Raw genomic sequence first — 9,502 nt, 5'->3', positions numbered from 1 at the left:
AATAGAAAATGCATCCTTTTCAAACCACGATGCAATGAAAATTTCATTTAATAAAAAGCCAGGGGAAAATAGACCAAAAAATAATTGGAAACTAAGTAATCTCATCCTGAATAATGATTGGGTGAAACAGCAAATCATAGACACAATTAATAATTTCACCCAAGAGAATGACAATAATGAGACGTCATACCAAAATGTGTGGGATGCAGCCAAAGTGGTAATAAGGGGAAATTTTATATCTCTAGAGGCGTACTTGAATAAAATAGAGAAAGAGAAGGTCAATGAATTGGGCTTGCAACTAAAAAAGCCAGAAAAGGAGCAAATTAAAACCCCCCAATCAAACACTAAACTTGAAATTCTCGAAATAAAAGGAGAGATTAATAAAATTGAAAGTAAAAAAACTATTGAATTAATAAAAACTGAGTTGGTTTTATGAAAAAACCAACAAAATAGATAAACCCTTTAAATCTGATTTAAAAAAAGGAAAGGAAAAACAAATTATTAGTTTTAAAAATGAAAAAGGAGAACTTCCATAGTGAAGAGGAAATTATAAATAATTAGGAGTTACCCCCAAATTTATGCCAATAAATTTGATAACAATTGAAATGGAAAATACTTTCAAAAATATAGCTTCCCAGATTAACAGAGGAAAAGTAAATTGAACAGTCCCATTTTAGAAAAAGAAATAGAACAAAGCTATTAATCAACTCCCTAAGAAAAAATCCCCAGGACCAGATGGATTTACATGTGAATTCTACCAAACATTTAAAGAACAATTAATTCCAATGCTATATAAATTATTTGAAAAAATAGGGATTGAAGAAGTCCTACCAAATTCCTTTTATGCACAGACATGGTACTGATACCTAAACCAGGTAGGTAGAAAACAGAGAAAGAAAATTATAGACCAATCTCCCTAAGGAATATTGATGCAGAAATCTTAAATAAAATATTAGCAAAAAGATTACAGAAAATCATCCCCAGGATAATACACCATGACCAGGTAGGATTTATACCAGGAATGCAGGGCTGGTTCAATATAAGGAAAACGATTAGCATAATTGACTATCTCAGTAGCCAAGTAACAAAAACCATATGATCATCTCAATAGATGCAGAAAAAACATTTGATAAAATCCACCATCTATTCCTATTAAAAACACTTGAGAGTGTAGAAATAAATTGACTTTTCCTTAAAATAGTCAGGAGCATCTATTTAAAACCATCAGTAAACATCATATGTAAATGGAGTATGTGCCAAAATGTTTGTGGCAGCCTTCCTTGTAGTGGCTAGAAATTAGAAACTGAGTGGATGCCCATCAACTGGAGAATGGCTGAATAAATTGTGGTATATGAATGTTATGGAATATTATTGTTCTGTAAGAAATGACAAGCAGGATGATTTCAGAGAGGCCTGGACAGACTTACATGAACTGATGCTGAGTGAAATGAGCAGAACAAAGAGATCATTATATTCTTCAACAACAATACTATATGACAATCAATTCTGATGGACGTGACTCTCTTCAAACAATGAGATGAACCAAATCAGTTCCATTTGTTCAGCTATACCCAGCAAAAGAACTTGTGAATTGAGTGTGAACCACTGGATAGCATTTCCAATCCCTCTATTTATGTCCTCTTGAATTTTTGATTTCCTTCACAGGTTAATTGTACATTATTTCAAAGTCCAATTCTTCATGTGCAGCAAAATAACTGTATGGATATGTATCATATATTGTATTTAACATATACATTAACATATTTAACATGTATTGGTCTACCTGCCATCTGGGGGACAGGGTGGGGAGAAGGAGGAGAAAAATTGGAACAAGAGGTTTTGCAATTAGTAATGCATTACCCATGCATATATCTTGTAAATAAAAATCTACAATAAAAAATAAAAATTAAAAAATAAAATAAATTCAAATAAATTCTCAGCATTTTTATACATCACTAACAAAATCTAACAGCAAGAGATACAAAGAGAAATCCCATTTAAAATAACTGCTGATAACATAAAATATTTGGGAATCTATCTGCCAAAGGAAAGTCAGGCACTATATGAGCAAAACTACAAAACACTTTCCACACAAATAAAATCAGATTTAAACAATTGGAAAAATATTAAGTGCTCTTGGATAGGCCGAGCGAATATAATAAAGATGACAATCCTATGTAAACTAATCGATTTATTTTGTGCTATACCAATCAGACTCCCAAGAAACTATTTTAATGACCTAGAAAAAAATAACAAGGAAATTCAAATAAAAGAACAGAAGGTCAAGAATTTCAAGAGAACTAATGAAAAAAAAAAATCAAATGACGGCCGACTTGTTGTACCTGATCTAAAATTATATTATAAAGCTGTAGTCACCAAAACCATTTGGTATTGGCTAAGAAATAGACTAGTTGATCAGTGGAATAGGTTAGGTTCACAGAACAAAATAGGCAATAACTATAGCAATCTAGTGATTGACAAACCAGAGATCCCAACTTTTGGAATAAGAATTCATTATTTGACAAGAACTGCTGGGAAAACTGGAAATTAGTATGGCAGAAACTAGACATGGACTTATACTTTTTTTTTTTTTAACTTTTTATTGACAGAACCCATGCCAGGGTAATTTTTTACATTATCCCTTGCACTCACTTCTGTTCTGATTTTTCCCCTCTCTCTCTCCACCCCTTCCCCCAGTTGGCAAGCAGTCCTATACATGTTAAATAGGTTGCAATATAGCCTAGATATAGTATATGTGTGCAGAACCGAACAGTTCTCTTGTTGCACAGGGAGAATTGGATTCAGAAGGTAGAAATAACCCAGGAAGAAAAACAAAAATGCAAACAGTTTACATTCATTTCCCAGTGTTCTTTCTTTGGGTGTAGCTGCTTCTGTCCATCATTGATCAATTGAAACTGAGTTAGATCTTCTCTTTGTCAAAGAAATCCACTCATGGACTTATACTTAATACCACACACCAAGATAAAATCAAAATGCGTTCATGATTTAGGCATAAAGAATGAGATTATAGATAAATTAAAGGAACATAGGATAGTTTACCTCTTAGACTTGTGGAGGAGGAAGGAATTTGTGACCAAAGAAAAACTAGAGATCATTATTAATCACAAAATAGAACATTTTCATTGTATCAAGTTAAAAAGCTTTTGTACAAACAAAACTAACGCAAACAAGATTAGAAAAGAAGCAATAAACCGGAAAAACATTTTTACATTTAAAGATTCTGATAAAGGCCTCATTTCTAAAACATATAAAGAATTGACTCTAATTTATAAGAAATCAAGCCATTCTCCAATTAATAAATGGTGAAAGGATATGAACAGACAATTTGCAGATGATGAAATTGAAACTATTTCTACTCACGTGAAAGGGTCCTCCAAATCACTATTGATCAGAGAAATGCAAATTAAGACAACTCTGAGATACTACTACTTACTTGTCAAGATTGGCTAAAATGATAGGAAAAGATAATGACAAATGTTGGAGGGGATGCGGGAAAACTGAGACACTGATGCATTGTTGGTGGAGTTGTGAATGGATCTAACCATTCTGGAGAGCAATCTGGAATTATGCCCCAAAAGTTATCAAACTGTGCATACCCTTTGATCCAGCAGTGTTATTACTGGGCTTATACCCCAAAGAGATACTAAAGAAGGGAAAGGGACCTGTATGTGCCAAAATGTTTGTGGCAGCCCTGTTTGTAGTGACTAGAAACTGGAAAATGAGTGGATGCCCTTCAAACTGGAGAATGATTGGGTAAATGTGGTATATGAATGTTATGGAATATTATTCTTCTGTAAGAAATGACCAGCAGGATGAATACAAAGAGGCTTACATGAACTGTTGCTAAGTGAAATGAGCAGAACCAGGAGATCATTATACACTTCAACAACAATACTATATGAGGATCCATTCTGATGGAACTGGCTATCTTCCAATTCAGTTCCAAATGATCAATGATGGACAGAATCAACTACACCCAGAGAAAGAACACTGGGAAATGAGTGTGACCTTTTTTGTTTTTCTTCCCAAGTTATTTTTACCTTTCTGAATCCAATTTTTCTTGTGCAACAAGAGAACTATAGGGATCTGTGCACATATATTGTATTTAAGATATACTTTAACATGTTTAACATATATGAGACTGCCTGCCATCTAGGGGAAGGAATGGAGGGAGGGAAGGGAATAGTTGGGACAGAAGTGAGTGCAAGGGACAATGTTGAAAAATTACCCATGCATATATTCTGTCAATAAAAATTATAATTAAAAAAAAACCAGATTAGCCAATACTTCAGTAATCAGCCCCTTTCCTGTACTGTTTATCATCCCCCTTTCTTCTCATATTTTTCCAAACACACGTGCCACTCCCCAAGCATATTTCGAGTCTGTGTATATAGACTCTTTTTATCAGCTAGTAGCTTTAGTACCTAGTTGAGAACATATAGTTCACAAGTTTGAGCAAACTATCCTCTGGGTAGGGAACTGGCTTGAACCAGAGAATTGTTGTAACCATCTATTATAGCTTTCCCATTCAGCCTCTTTCTTTCCATTACTCTGGAGGAGCCATCTATAAACCAATTTACTCCTTCTGGTAAAGGGATTTCCTACAAATCCTCCCTCGTCTTGGTCTGATAATCTATAATGTCTAAACAACAATGTTCTAGATTCTCAGTCTCCTCCAGGGAGGTAGACAGGAAATTGGCTGGGTTAAGATTATGATCTTGAGTTAAGACCAAATCATCTTTATCCAACAGTATGGCCTCATATTTTAAGATCCTCAAATCAGTTAGCCATCTCCCTGCTTTCTGGTTCAAGATTGCACAGATCTGATGGGGCACACTCACAAATAAGCAGCCGCTGAAGGTGATTTTTCTGCTTTCCTCTACCAGGAGGGTGGTAGCTGCCATAGCCTGTATACAAATCGGCCCCACCTTGACCACCAGATCCAAGATTTTTGAAAGGAAGGCCATTGGGTGTCTCTGCCCCCCTCTCATTTGTGCCAGAACCCCAGTGCTATTCCCTTTTCTGTATTTACAAATAAATGGAAAGGTTTTTCCAGTGAGGGCAACATGAGCATAAGAGATGAAATCAAAACCTTTTTAACTATTCAAAACTTTGTTCACTCTCTGAGTTCCACTGAACTCTTTCTGGCTTGTCCTCCAGTAAATGATTATATAATAGTTTGGTCAGGACAGTGTATGTCTCAATCCAATTTTTATAGTATCCTTCCAGACCTAAGAATTTCCAGACTTCCCTCTTCATCTCAGGCCTGGCCATTTGAGTTATCCCCTCTACTTGTGAGGATCCAACCTCTTTTTCTCTTCACTTATCAGATGTCCCAAGTATTTCACTTCTCTTTCTGCAAATTGTAATTTATGCTATGAAACTCTCAGCCCCTCTCTTCCAAAGTAATTCAGGATTGATATTGATAGTCACTTGACTTTCTCCCATTTTTAATGTGTGATGGGTGGGGAATTCCTGACCACCCGCCTTTAAGAAAGCTAACCTGGGCCCAAGGAAAGAGACAAGACTTGTCTCTTCCAAGTCTCTTCCGAAACTTGGAAGGAGAAAATAAACATTTGGATTTTATCAGCTGGCTGCATTTGAAGTGATTATTACTCTGAACCTAAACTAAGGCTGCCTCCAGAGAACCTCCCCAAGAAACCTGCTCACAGAGAAACGATCATATATTATAAAAAAGAAGAGAACACCATAGCTGGGGGCATGTTGCCTCCAGGGCTGATGTCTCAAAGCATCCAGCAGCCAATGGGAGGTTTCTATGAAATATTTATACACTGATTCTTAAGCTATTAGGGTAGAGTCCAAGGCAGTGGTTCCACCAAGGGGCGGAATCCAAACTCTGGTGAGTGGGAATCTCCAAGAAGGGACCATCAATCTGATTCTGACAGGTTGGGAGGTAGGACCATAAATTCTTGATAATTTAGGATTAAGAAAAATAATGGCAGAATGGGGGAAGGCACCAGACATTCTGATAAGTTGGGAAGGTCTGGAGTAATGATGTCTAAGAAAAAGGTCTTTCTCCTTATCTGGATTAAATTTTTATAATTTATAATCTTAGAGTAGCCAGCCCTAAATTATATCAGTCCTAATGATCAGGAGAGGGTGTGATGACCGTGTATTTTAAAATCAGCCTGAGTCAGGAATTTAGATAAGGGAAAATCTTCAATCTTTATTCTCAGTAGAGGTGAAGAAGGGTCGGAAGTAACGAGAGATTAGCAATGTCAGCAGCTGCGTCAAGAAGCCAGCCAGACCAGAATCCAGCCAGCAGTCTTTCTCCGCCTCTCTTCCTGCCCCTCTGCCTCCACCCACCAAAATCGTCATTTCCTATACAACACATCAGGACTTGCACAGAGAGTGGGCGGGGCCATTCTTTCTCCAAGCATGTATATTAATAGAGTATGGTCCAATTACCATTTAGCCTCACTGTACTTGGGACCTCAGTGCATCAACTCAATACTCAGCCCATTACAAGAGGGTGGGTTGCAACCAAGGAGATTGAGGCAGAACAGTTCAGGGAAACAGAGACAGGACAATTAGAGAAACAGGAAGGGCAATTAGGGAAACTGAGGCAGGACAATAAAAGGGAACTGTGGTACAACATTCTATCTTGCTGTTAAAAAAATAATCATTAGAAACCTCTTCTAAGTAACAAGATTATAGATTCTCAGGAAGCCCATTCCCTATTTGGGAATTATATAACCCAAAATAAGGTCTTTTCCCAAGACTGATAGGCTTACTAAACAAAAAGAATTCAAGAAACCTGGCAAGTTCATAAATTAAGATGAATCAACAGAGACGGCTGAGTCTGATTTAAAGTATCTGGGACTATTTGGAGTCCCCTCTGTCCCTCAGAGGGACTGAGGTATTGTTTTAAACACACTATTTCCCTGTTTTTCCCAAGTGTTGCATTGGAAGGGGGTGGAGTGAATTTCAATTCACCCCTATTGTCTACAACCCTGATCATTGGATCTATTTGCTTCTCACTTTCTTCCTCAAAGATAGCTATAATGATTGTAATTTGTTGGTAACTGCAAAATTAAAATTCTTGAGAGACCAAGAGATTGTCTTGCTTTTTTAACCACCTTGTGAGCACTTGATCTAAGTTCTTCATAAATTAGTCTTTTTGGCAAGCATATATGACATTAGAACAATGTGATTAGTTGAATGGAGTCGTACTCTCTCTGAAGTAGAGTTGGAATGCTTGGCAGTTTAGTTTGAGAAAGTATCTTATCTTTCCACATGACCTTCAGAATCTTCCTAAAACAATTCAAATGGAAGCAATTCAGTTTCCTGGCATGGTGCTTATAGATCTCTATTTGTAAAGGAATTGAGAACCCACAGCACTTCCAGAATCTAGTGGTGACAGTGATATTACAAAAGAGAGAAAAAAGCTCAGGTTGCAAAGTAGATTATTTGAGGTATTTGAGGAATCTTGTCAGCACATCAAAGTCAAAATGAAAAATTTTAGTCACTGCCCACCTACAGCAGTTACCACAACTTGGATGAGATACGGACCTTTGAAGACTCTGTTGATCTTTTTAAGATGGCAAGGAAATAGATTAGTTCCATCTATAATTCTATTTATAGGAAGAACTAATTCTGTCTCTAAAACTCTACCTAACATCAAGAAAAATGATTAAGACCAACAGCAGCAAGGCTGGTCACTTTTCTCCTCAGAGGCTTATAACATTTTTTCCTCAGGTACCCCTAGGGAGGAGAGAGTGACTGAGTTCCTCCACTGAGCCTTAATTCTGACTCAGCAGTCAATTAAAATGCTTTTCTTTACCACATAGTAAAGAAGCACAATACCTGCAGATACTTTGAATCATGGATAGGACCCTTCCATTACAAATCATCATAAGTTTCCCGAAACAGGTTCCTTAAACATCCATGTGGTAAAGAAGACAGCATAAAATCATAAGACTAGGCCCTCTTGGCCAATTGCCCTTTACCCTTACCTTACAGGGCTATTTGGTAGTAAATGTAAACTCCTTGGGAGAAGGGACTGTTTAATTTTATAGTTTTATGTTTCCCCCCTTCCCCCCCCCCCCCCCGAGGCAATTGGGGTTAAGTGACTTACCCAGGATCACACAGCTAGGAAGTGTTAAGTGTCTGAGGTCAGACTTGAACTCTGGTCCTCCTGACTTCAGGGCTGGTGTATTGCACCATCTAGTTGTCTTGTTTTTATGTTTTTAATATGTACAGCAATGACCACAGTGTTTGGGACATGGTAGATGGTTTTAAAATTATAACTATTTGATTGTAAGGATCAAATAAACTAATAAATTTTCTATTTTGTGTCCTCAATTTTAATTCAAATCTAATCATTCTTGTCTCCATATTATTAGCTTATTAAAGAGTCAATCTCAGAGTCAGAAAGACCTGGGTTAGTGTCCAAGTTTCTTTTCAGGATCCTAGTTAATTAAGACTGTAGATGAAAGAATAATTATTGGTATGAATTGATGAAGGGAATTACCTCACATGGAGCTCCCTATACAGATGAGTGATATATTAATAATGCTAGCTATTAGAATTATTCTGAATTTTCTCCTTTCCACTTTTTGCAACTGTAGTGGCCATATCTAGCAAAGGGTGAACTTTAGAATACAGAGATCATTGCCTTAATCACTCCCAACATGTTCTAGGCCTGCATAAAAAAACTTGCCTATTAAAAAAGGCAGCATTGTTAAGGTTCTCTATCCTACAAATGCTAAAATCTCATTTCACTGAGGCTATGCTGCCACCTGGTGTTAGGTTAGATAATTTCTCATATCAAATGCATGTATGAGAGAAATTGCTGGAATTTAAGACATTTATTTATAGAAAATTTAAAGGTTTACAAAGCAGAGCACTCACAATAAACTTGTGTGGAACTTATGGAATGTATTTGCTTATGTGTAAGTTGCATGTAGTTTTAATTCAACTCAGTTGAATTCAATTCAATTGAAACCAATTCAATTAGGTTTGAGTTTGTTGTAGTTTTGAAAGCCTGTAGTGATAAACTAATAGAAACAAAAACAAACAAAAATAAATGTCTCAGAAATATATATAAATATTGAGCTGCACAGATCACAAGAGAGATGGTCCCTAGATCCAAAAGACAGTTTATCAGCATCTTGGAGACAATCATGGAGCTGTAAAATCAAAGAAAGATGAATAATGAGGAAGTATATAGATATGTGGAGTCAGGGACCAAGATCATGACCTCTCTGGCCATTAGGGACCAGAAAATTAAGAATGATTTGTATTGATTTGGACCTTGGGCTACCCTAAAGTTGTGACATATAAAAAGTTTGGGAGACATAGTTTCTGGGTAATCATTTTATTAATTATACTAGAGGATAACTAATAAAAGGAGGCTCATTTGGCTATCTCTCCTACAGCAAAGATCCCTCATGGAACTCACATGATGCTTATAAACCCTTGGAAGAATGGGTAGTCCTGAAGGAAAAAATCAACTTTA

The sequence above is a fragment of the Sarcophilus harrisii genome, chromosome 5 (assembly GCF_902635505.1).
Source record: "Sarcophilus harrisii chromosome 5, mSarHar1.11, whole genome shotgun sequence".
In the NCBI taxonomy this organism is placed as follows: Eukaryota; Metazoa; Chordata; class Mammalia; order Dasyuromorphia; family Dasyuridae; genus Sarcophilus; species Sarcophilus harrisii.
This window is presented reverse-complemented; position numbering follows the sequence as displayed.